The following is an 11,184-nucleotide window of genomic DNA, read 5'->3' on the forward strand; positions in this document are numbered from 1 at the left end:
CCTGATGTCGGGTTGCATTAGAGACGCAATCGCGCATGCGCTCATCTTATTACCCGTGCGCGACCCCGTGCGCTATATCTTTGACAGCCACGGACAGTTCGAACTGTAAAGTGTGAAAATTGAGGTTTTTTTCGATTCCACGTCAGTAGCAAATTCTCCGGAAAAATGAGAATGCCAGAGAAAGTGCACAAACGAGGAAAACGAAAATAGATATCCAATGATTTTACTAAGCAAAATCGCGGGAAAGGATCAGAAAACGTGCATAAATGCAGAAAAAAGAGAAATAAGTTGTTGATTGTGTGACTATTACGTAATCTTATCTTATCCACATTTTGTGATTGCGATTGGTTAATTAAGGCCTGGCCAAACGCTCGCAACCTTTCAACGCAACATCTTGCAACATTGTTGGCCACAACATGTTGCGTACGTTTGGCCACCCTGTTGCGATATGTTGCGTGCGTTTGGCCAGTCCATTCAACACATGTCGCAACATCATGCAACAATGTTGCGTTGAAATGTTGCGAGCGTTTGGCCAGGCCTTAATTAATAACGGTTAAACGTTTGTGCCCCTGCTTTTTGAGGTGTTTATTCAATAAAAGCATTTCGATATGGACAGCAAAGATTAAAGACGAGGAGTCGGCCCTCGACGTGGTGAAGAATCGAAAATTCCTCGGTCACGCCAAAACGCAGACTGCAGACCGTGTAGACCAGGGGTAAAATCTGGCGTTACCCTCACTATTATTGAGAGCTAACAGTAAACAGGCTAACCCGAATGTTATTTAGGCCTAATTAGGCTAACCCGAATGTTATTTAGGCCTAATTCAGGCTAACTGAATTTTCATTCTACAGACGGTCTGCACAGTCTGCAGTCTGCGTTTTTCAGTGTCCCAAAATTCCTTCCCCTTGGCGCGAACGTAAAAGAAGCACTAAAACACTTGCAGGAACATACGCTAATTCATAAATTTAAACAAAAAGTCAAGGTTTTCATTTTCTTTCTTCCTGTTGCCGCAGGTATGAGAATGATGTCACTTTACAAGACAGGAAAGCTTCGGCGAAGCGATAAAGGAACATGTTGGCCAATTCCGGAAGAAAACCGGCGACTTAATTTGTGCAAAAAAGACTATAGGACAAAAGGTGAGTAAAGAGCTGTTTCGCCGCTAGAATCTGCGACAATCTCGACAGCACATTTATCCAATTTAAACCCAAAATAGAAAAACAAATAAATATGTGTGCTCGGTTTATTATGGAGCCACTTATGAAGTACTTTACTTTGTTGAAATACCGCGAGCCGCATCACACCAAACTACTTGAAATAGTTCGCGAAATCTCTGTGTACATGTCCGGCAATGAAATATCATTCCTGCACGTGCGTTGCTTTATTTCCAGTTATGTTCATACTTTTCGTCCCATTTTGCCGTCTGCAAACCCACTTCCATAAAAAAGAAAATATATATTACCTTTCTATTCTAGAAATTTCCCTTTCCCTATGCCCTGGATCGGTTAAAACATGGACCGTGTTTTTATTCCTGCTACCCGCGGCGGCGTACCAATATACCTCAGTGTTTTCTCGTATGAATCATTGGGGTAATGTTTGTGGTTTGTGTAATATATAATTGATGTTTGTGTTATATTTGTAAATTCTTTTAGCCTCAAAAGCGAAACCGCTCAAAAATCCAAACGTTTCCTCTAACTATTCTGAGAAATCAATTGTTCAATCCTACAAGTCATTGATTCCTAATCGGAACAGACGTAGATCGAAGGGAAGACAATACCGTTCAGTCGCATTTACTTCCTTGCATTTGGCACAAAACTTAGAGCTGGCTTAAAATTGTGTTAAGTTATCAAAAATTTCGAATGCCCTTGATCGAAATGGTTTTCATTTACTTAAAAAAACGATATGTGAAGTCAGCTGCTACTTCGTTCACACGCCTTGCTGAACTGCATTACATGCCCATAGTCCTGTGAAAATGCCCTAGGCAAGTTTTTCAATTATTCGGTCGATGCTCACGTTTTAAAGTTTAGGTTTCCTCTGGCACTATCCACTGGAGGTGTCTAAGATATGCAAAAACATTCTGCTTTGCAGGAAGAAGACTTTAAGAACTTTGTGAGTGGATTTTTGATGCCTTTCGCGCGTACTCCAACGAAAATTTAAAAGAAATACCAAGATTATTCGCACGGACGATTCCATGGTTTAATGATATCAAACTGTTATTGCGCGGGGTTGCTGTTCAGTGTCATAGATGAATAAGTTCCTAGAATCAAAATGATCACGCAAAAAACGCAAAAGGAAAAAAAATGGACAATATTGGAAACATGCTACACTAAGGAGTATTTTTTCCATATTTGGCTTTTGTGACAGAGCATGCATGAAAATGTGGTCTACTGAAGTCATGATATCTTTGTTTGAAATTACATATCTTGGTCAGGTGAACTGTTGAAAGGTATTCGTTACCTAGTTGCTCTTTATTGGTTCTGAAAATCAGATCATTTCAATGTATTGAAGTACTTTTTTAAGTATTTCGAACATATACATATACTGATGAATATAGGAAGTCCATGTTTCGATTTTTCCGTAGAACAGTGCTCGATGCATAAAAGCAGGACGCAATATATGTTGAAAAACAAAAAAAAAAAAAATACACTTTCATCCCGACAAGCCTGTTTCGTTATTGCCCACTCTTTAGGGGATTTTAATGACAAGAATATTCGTAGCCGCGTCGCTTCTATACTATAGAGTTTAATGTAGCGCTGCTATGTAACAACTAACACTTAAATTTAACACTTTAATTTACCGCTACATTATTTACCGCTGCATTATTATGTAAATTCTATAGTACATAAGCGACGGCTACGAATATTCTTGTCATTAAAATCCCCTGTAGAGTGAGAAATCACGAAACAGTCTTGTCGGGATGAAAGTGTATTTTTTTTCTGTTTTTCAACACATATATGAATATATGTATAAGTATTGTAATACTTATATTATACTTAGTATTTAAAAGTACTTTTTACTTGGCGAGGTTTACCTTTTCATTCGTACAGAATCTGTATAGCTCTCCCGGGGGGGGGGGGGGGATGTATCCCTGGTTGGGGAGGTGCAGCGCGGCCCCTCATACCCTGACCCTGTTTAAGACAAATATCGCTGATTTTCCTACCCATTTTAAGACAGAATTCCGATTTTTGATACCCTGTTTAAGACATTTAACCCAGTTTAAGACAAAAATTGATAAATCGATACCCTGATTAAGACAAAAAATGATAAATTCGATACCCTGTTCAAGACAAAAATCCCGAAACACATACCCTGGCTGGCCGCACGTCCCCATTAAGCCCTTATAAGGGATTACCCCCCCCCCCCCCCCCAGATAGCTCTGTAGAAGCGAAAATGTTCTTAACATTACACGTATTTCAAGGAAAGAACACTTTCAATGAGAGAGGCGTGTAAAAAATAAGGGTTTTGTCCTGTTTGTCTGGGCTACAGTGTGATTGATATCGATGATGACAAGATTTAGTTAATGAAAATCGTTCTCAGATACTTGCTATTCAAGTCCTCAAATATGATAGCGACGAGCATCTCACGGTTTTGTAAAAAGGAGTTATGCAATCAATCCTTCAGAATTTGTCAGTAAAAGATGGAGCCTGGTGTGTAATCGTATTGTATTCAATGTTGCAGTAAGTTCCCTAGAGAATTATTTTACGCTATACGCTAGTCAAATCACTGAAGGACGTTATATCATTTGAAGCAATGATGCAGTCAGTGTTTGTGCTAAAATTGTTAGCTTTAAAGTGCAGACGTAGCGGTGGAAGATCTCACTGTTTCGGTGTAGACAATATCCTCTGGTAATGTCTCTCCTCCCTGTCCCTTCAAAAGAACATCACGAGAAACTCATGCACTGCATGACTATTCCGAATCAGGAACAGATGCAGCTGGTTGTTTCCGCTATTTTACGTAAAACTGCAGTAGGTTTTTGTTCCCGGAATAAGTGGTGGTGGTGTGAATTTTGTCCGAAAGACCCTAACCTAACAAAGCGATTTTTTGCAAATGACACGAAAGAGACCCATATAAGAGTTTTGCAGGTAATTTTTTTGAGACATGATTCGGCTTTTCACTGTATGCGAAACATAGCCTAATAGCAGTCTGAATGCACTCGGAGAAATTAGGTGTGAAAGCATGCTTCCTTCCTGAGTAGCAGTTAGTAATTTTAAATTCAATTCAATTACCAGTGTTTCATTTGGAAGGTACGTGTATCTGGAAATAACCCCACTGTAAATAACTGCTCGTTATATTTAGATCTACAATTTAGTGCTACGTCAGAGTAACTCGTCTGGGAAATATTGAAGGCCATGACGGAGACGATTTTCTAGCACCAAAAAGGTATTACTTTTCCGAAAATTGCTGGAAAAAAATATGAAATTATTAAAAATGAAAGAACATTGTTTCATTGCAAATGGGAGTTGGAAGGCTTAAGTGCCGCATTCGTTGACAATAAAATAGTAATTGAATCATATTGCTGGTTGTAGATAAAGATTTACAAACTTTTCTGTTGGGAGAATTGATCCCGGGTAAATGACATAAAATTAATCGCTTAAAAGTGTGCCCGTTGGCGTTGAGAAGTGAAAAAAGACAAACAAGCAGGTTGACCACGATAACTCTTCTTTGTTTGCTGTGCTGGAGATGGAACTTTCTCCTGTTTAGTTGTTGAACATGCGGCCGTGTCTGCCGTTCTAGAATTGGACTTTTAAGTCATGAAAGGAAAGGTTGGTCGCAAGTGCGCTAAGTCATGGACATAGTCCGACGACTGCCTACTAAAGCTTTGTGTTTTCTTACATCATTTCCTTTATCCGCTCACGCCAGGTTTTTTTGGCCGCGGCTAGGAATCAGGCAGAAATTCAGAGAAAAACATTCCTGACGAAAAAATGCGGCGAAATATTCAACTTTCTTGCATGAACTTATTACAGACAATTTAGTATTAAAGTTAAATAAATATCGTATCGCCTTAGGTGAATATGGGGAAATATTAGTCGCGTTCTTTGCTAACGACTAACAAACGTGACGGTGACTCAAGGGCCACTATAAATAAAATGTTCGAAGTGTGAATTTCCGTGCCGTGGAGTTGTCTGTGCAGATAATGAAATTCCTATTAAAGTATTGTATATTCCTAAATGTGCAAAAATAAAGAAGACCTGTAACCATGGTTATCTTATGGTCAGTTACCAGTGAAAAGAAAAGTCATTAGCGTTGAGTATTCGTTTTGGCAACCCACACCGACCTGATAAACAGTTCACCAATAGCATTCTCCGGCTGGAAGTTTGTTGAAACACTGCATGCTGTTTCACTACTAAAATTGCTTGCGCGCAAACATACCCGTCCGGATCTGGGCTAAGCAAAAGCGCAACAGACTGCCAGAGTAGCAAAAAAAGGACGTCACTTTCGTTGAATATCAGTTTTTATTGCTTCAAAACACTGTATCAAAACAGTAGATGAAGAAGTTAAAGATCAATGTACTTTCACTCAATCTCATTTTCGCCGTTCAACAGTCTTTTCGGTTTCATAGAAACTTTATTGTGGCGCCTCCTTTAGTGCCCTTTTGGAATGCATTCCAAATAGCGAGCCCTCTTTCCTCGTGGAACCACTCGTGTTGTTTATCACTTTCTCTTTCTCTCTCCTCGCGAGGGTTTTCGAAGATGCGTTTTCAAAGTGTTTTGTCCGGCTGCTAATCCCATCATTTAAGACAATCTGGAACTAATTTAGCCCAGCATTAGCATTAGAAAACTGGGTAATGACAAATGGATCAAACTTGCCTGATTTAGGCAAATTGATCCTTCGTCGAGTCAGCTCGCTGAGGCACCGTTTGACGGAAAGGCTTTCATCAATTATTCCGGCTAAATTACCTTTAAGGCGGTGATCACAACTTCCGTCTCCAACTTGGCTTTTGCTATGTAGCTTTGGCAACCCGACAAACTAAATTTTGTCAATTGTATCCTGAGGTTTCAATAAGTGATACTTAGATCCTGAACAGAGAGAAGTTAATCGTATACTATGGCAACAGTCCATTGCAAAATTCCTCTCAGAGTTTTCCTGTGATTATTTTCAGGGATTAACAGTGCCTATAAATTACCGTTCCGTAGTACGTTCTGAGTGCAATAGTACGTGCGTTGGTCGCAACTGCAACTAAAGGAGAGATGACTGAAGGACATGTGGTGCAAAAGACTGATAACTTGCTATCCGATGCGCGTACAAGTTAAGTTGGGAGGCTCGATTTTTGTTACGCTGATAAACAATCTAAATCACTAATGGCTATATAGTGACAACGGATACGGGTGTGATAAGAGCATCCGAAAAACGTAGAGTTTAAGTTGTTGCGGTGTGGGCGTTGAGTATTTATTTCAGTATTTATTTTTGGCGTTCAGTATTTATTTTTGGGACCACAGTAATTGGTTATGCTGTTGTGGCTTCCCTGCCCCACATTTGTTGGGACGAAGTCAAGTAAAATAAAATAAAATAAAATAAAATAAAATAAACCTAAGGATATTCATTGTAATTCCTTACTTTGCGAGTAAGACGGCGTATTTGGCTGTAGCTTAACTGTAAGTCCCTACTTAGACAATCAACTTACGATTGACCACAAAATGGTTTCATTGCCCCCTTAAATAATTCGGCCCAGCCTTACCGAAAGATTTGTTAGTTTGAGGAAGAAAAGCATGCATGCACCTGTTAATTCAGGTTTTCATAGCACTATCGAAGTTTCAAAAGTTTGGCCATCAACAAAAAGGGAACTGCTGTTGTGTTTAGGTACAAGCAAATGTTACTTCTGTTGACAATCTGAAGAAAACACATGTTTCTTCTCAGAACTTACGTTGGCCACGTTTCATGATTTGCAATTAATTTCCTGCTGTTACATCTACAAATACGGAAAACAAAGTTAAAAGCCCTAACCCTTGATTTAAAGGTAGTGTTTACAATAAGCCATACCAGGCGTCTATGAACCTATTCCACTAGAGATGACGTTCGTCTCCACGCTGAGGATGCATCTTCATCTTGGCACTGTAACAGCTAGATTACATGAAATCCACTTGGTTTGATGCCTATGTCAACTTGTCGCAGATTACACGTTTTTTTCGGTACATATTCAAACAGCCAAGAGGTATTCAATGAACAAAGGAGATTCAACATGTTAATAGTAGCCGAGCGTATGCTTTTTTGAAGACAAATCTCGTCTTTTTAATTCCTTCAAACTTTGTGTAGTCTACGTCTACATCAAGTTAGCAGGGTAGTCAGCAAGACTGAAACTGCGTTTTTTAAGACCTTTGTTGATTAGAACAAGAGCCGGTTTACGTTACATGCCACTTGAAGTCCAAGACGTCTTGTCAGTGATCCTTTGGCATCTTATGAAGTTGGCCTGAAGAATTGTTTGTATTTGTCTTTTATCAACCTACTGGGGCTGTTTACAACTTTGAACCCCTTAAACGGCGGAGTTGCGGGAGTTTCCGGGTTCCTTACTTATCCTCATCGGGCCCATGAGGACTCTTAAGGCTGGTTCCGGGTTCCTTGTAATGCTATAATCGTGCTTCCTAGCGTTAACTTTGTGAAACGAGTGGTAAAACGCAATTCCCCGCCCTCCGCTTTCCAAGCTTTAACAGCGCAGGCTCAGTCAAAGGTGCCCGAGAGCCATTAAGTTTATAAGTAATCATTTTTCCAACTCATGCACGCCGCGTTTTCGTGGTGCTCTTTCTAATGCCTTGCTCGTGAGATTCTTGTAACCTATCAGTAAAATAAAATATGTTGAACTGTACATGACACTAAAGGCATAAAGGGGTCCATTTTCTCGAGATACCACCGTGGTGCTCTGTCAGTGGGGAAGTGAAACCGGCAAAGAAATGGGTTTATCAACTTAGTTGATATGGTAAATTGACCACCGCAAATAAATTTCGAGCGGCGTTTGCCCTTCGTCAGAGATTTACGTAATTATGGGTTGTTAGAGCGAGTTTCAATTGAGTGTCGTAAAACCAAAACCAAAGTAATTACTTTGGCCAATCAAAAAGGACTGAGACAATCCGGCAAACCAATCAAAACTCGAAGTAATTACACGTAGCCGACACAAAGCACGGGAAAATGTGCACGCGTGAGCCACGATTGGTTTTGGTTTCTGTTCTGATTGGTTGAAAAAATGGCGCGAGGACTTTGAACCAATCACTGAGTGAAGTAATCATAAACCAAAGTAACTATCTAATTACTTTTGACACTCAATTGAAAACCGCTCTAGCACCAATGAGCTACGTTATTGATGGTTTGCATGTGACGTCACGGCGGCCATGTTGATGTACAGAACCATAGTTAATAGAGTGGACTGGTTTGGAAGCTCGGCAAACATCAAAGGAGCAAACAAAGATACCAAGATTTAGGTTGGAAAGTCCACGACCGTGCACAATCTTTTGTTTTGCGCTCATACACTATGCATGAATTACGTAACCAACACGGTTCTATTGGTTAGTTCCTCAGTACGGAGTAAACAACTATTGTGTTTTGTGAACGGTCAAGGCCATAAAAGAGAACAGAAACCTACAACAAAGAAATTTGTCGGGTTTCATAACCATTCCCCTCTATTAACTATGACAGAACAGTGCAGTAAAATGTCTTTTGGGAATTTGACTCTATGATTACGCAAAATCTTGTGGCGTCATTTTCTGTTGTTTTGTACCGTCTCATCACGTGGATGCAAACCAAGAATTGGTTGGGATGTGGCAACGCGGATACCGAGAATAAGTTAGTTGAAAGAAAAGCCGCGGTTTCTTAATTCCGTAGGGAATGAGGGAGCCGAATTGATCGTTTCGAATAAACGCTCAATGCGGCAGCTTTCGAATTTCTTTACGTTGCCAGCGGGTTAGTAAGCCTATTTCTGTCACATGCACTATGCAGTACAAGGTGGCTTTTTCGCCTTAAAACGCTGGTTCAGGGTGAAGTTCAAGAATGTATCTTTTCATTAAAAGTCTGTTGAAGAAGGAGGCATTGTGGCCCAGTGGTTTGGTTAGGGCACTTGCCTAGAGTTCCGGAGATCCCGGGTTCAAGACCACTCGTTGAATTTGATCTTGGTATTCCGTTGTTCAGCTTTTTAGCTGCACTTGTAAATAGCTAACTTGTTTGCCTTCGGCCAGGTGCGATTCTTAACAGTTGATGTTGTTGTTGTTGTCCTGCCCTGTCGTTTCGTTAATTGTGTTTCATTGGCCTTGAAAAGCCCCAAAGGGGAGCGGTCAATTAAGTATGTATTGTATTGTCTTGAGATGAAAAACGAGAAAACCAGTGGAAGTTCTGTCTATGTTTGTTTGATCGCAGTGGTTTTGAATCCCTGCCGGATTTCAATGCTTCAAGTGGTGGCGGGTGATTCATGGCCGCACTCGAAATCCGTTTTTTTTTGCGAACTGCGTCATGTGGCGCGAAAGTAATCCCAGTTATGTTTAGTTTACAAGTGTTAGAATAAGAATACCACAGTTGACCAATTATGGCTTGGTATTGCGTTTGTGGTCGGTGTAATGTGATACCATTGACCTTAGATTGAATGTACCTGTGTCGACTGCCGATTGCCAAATCCGAAGTTAGTCTGAAAATTCCAGAGAAAGAACGATCTCTGGGACACTTTTTATCCTGCTGTATCGAGATAAGTTGTTGATATGAGGGGATAAAGCTGACTCAATGTGTTTAGGCCCGTGGTGTACACATCGATCAGTTGTTTTTGTGTGCGGTGGTTTCCAGTCTGGTCATGATTTTCGACTTAAGGGTTACAACTTCCAACCGCAACATGTTACCTATGTATACAACTTCATTATAAGTGCCTTTAACTTCATCAAGAATGCAGGGCATTTATTTGTATGTTTGTTTGTTTGTGTATTTATTTATTTATTTATGTGTTCATTCATACATAAAGGGACAATGCCCATAGCGAATCAACACCAGGACACGGAGTCCCTTACGCAGATCGATCTCCTAGGGTCAGTGAGGGTAACAGAGAGTAGACTGGGTGCGGCAAGTAAGCAAACTACATCGATTCACAATAACAAACGTCACAGCAAACAAAAATAGATAACAATGCAAACTGTATTCGAGGTAGAAAATCTGCGACGAGTTCGAGCAATTGAACTATGCTAAGTCGTTAGTGCATTATTGCACGAGATGATTAACAATTATCTGTGGTCATCATTCCTCAACAACAAGCATTAAGTGCGAAGAACCTTACAGAATACCTTTGAAGTTTTGGGTGTAACAATTTAATCTCCTGTCATTAAATTTTGCACGGTCACCTCACTGTTTTTTTAAATGTAACGATTTAATCCGCTGTCATTTTATTGTGTTCTGTCAACGCAGACTGTTTTTTTTGAAAGAAATTGTGTCAGTGATATTTCTGGTTGTCATCCGCAAAGTACAATGACTCAGATAAAACGCCTTTTGGGCAAGTCCAATTGAATGCGCTGTACATTCCTAACTGAAGAGCTTTTCTGCGTAATTTGACCAAAAACGAGGAAGAAATATCTGTCGTGTTTGTGGAAGCCACGAAGCCGGCGTCAATAGTTTCACAATTGTTTCAGAAGATTGTACAAATAGGGAAGCATTGTACGTAATTAGGTGTGGGCAGACAAAAACGAAAATGATTATCAAAAACATTTAGTTGACGCGGCATAACGTAATAATCGCTTAAAATGGTATATTCCCTCACTCAAAATTTACAAGTGGAACCGTAGAAGGTCGTTAATAGAAAAAAACCTAAATTATTGGTACTGAGAAGAGCCTGAGTTTCACACGATAACAACGGAAAGAAATAAAAACCGTGAAATACGTGGCAAAAATACCCATTTAATACTGAACATAAACAACCAATTTGAAAAATTTCTCCCAACAACCCTAACACTCACCAAGAGATGATTTCAATTAGTTTAATAGTTGCAAAAAAAAGTCCATTGAGAGGAAAAGTCGTGTATGAGATTCTTTGACTGAGCGGCTTTTGCCATATCCTTTTAGTATTTTTCCACAATATAAGAATATGGTCGGAATACGACATTGGATGATTATGAAATAGTGACTTACATCGCGTCGAAGCGGAATGTATTTTTTTTTCTTACGCAATTTGTGAAATACTGTATGTTGGTTAAGAGGTTTGCCTTGACCGTGAAGCTCAATGGTCGGCCACCAAACCC

The 11,184-nt window shown here is 39.9% G+C and overlaps 1 long non-coding RNA gene across 1 annotated transcript in view; it reads left to right on the top strand.

The window, feature by feature from the left end:
* The window catches only part of LOC138026864 (uncharacterized), a 13,233-nt gene extending 10,380 nt beyond the window's left edge, over positions 1-2,853 (top strand). The window contains exons 3-4 of the long non-coding RNA XR_011127360.1: positions 1,012-1,134; positions 2,084-2,853. This is a non-coding gene — a long non-coding RNA (uncharacterized lncRNA). The remainder of the gene's footprint in view (positions 1-1,011; positions 1,135-2,083) is intronic.
* Positions 2,854-11,184: the final 8,331 nt, after the last annotated feature.

Source organism: Montipora capricornis, chromosome 12 (genome assembly GCF_036669925.1).
Source record: "Montipora capricornis isolate CH-2021 chromosome 12, ASM3666992v2, whole genome shotgun sequence".
Taxonomy (NCBI): Eukaryota; Metazoa; Cnidaria; class Anthozoa; order Scleractinia; family Acroporidae; genus Montipora; species Montipora capricornis.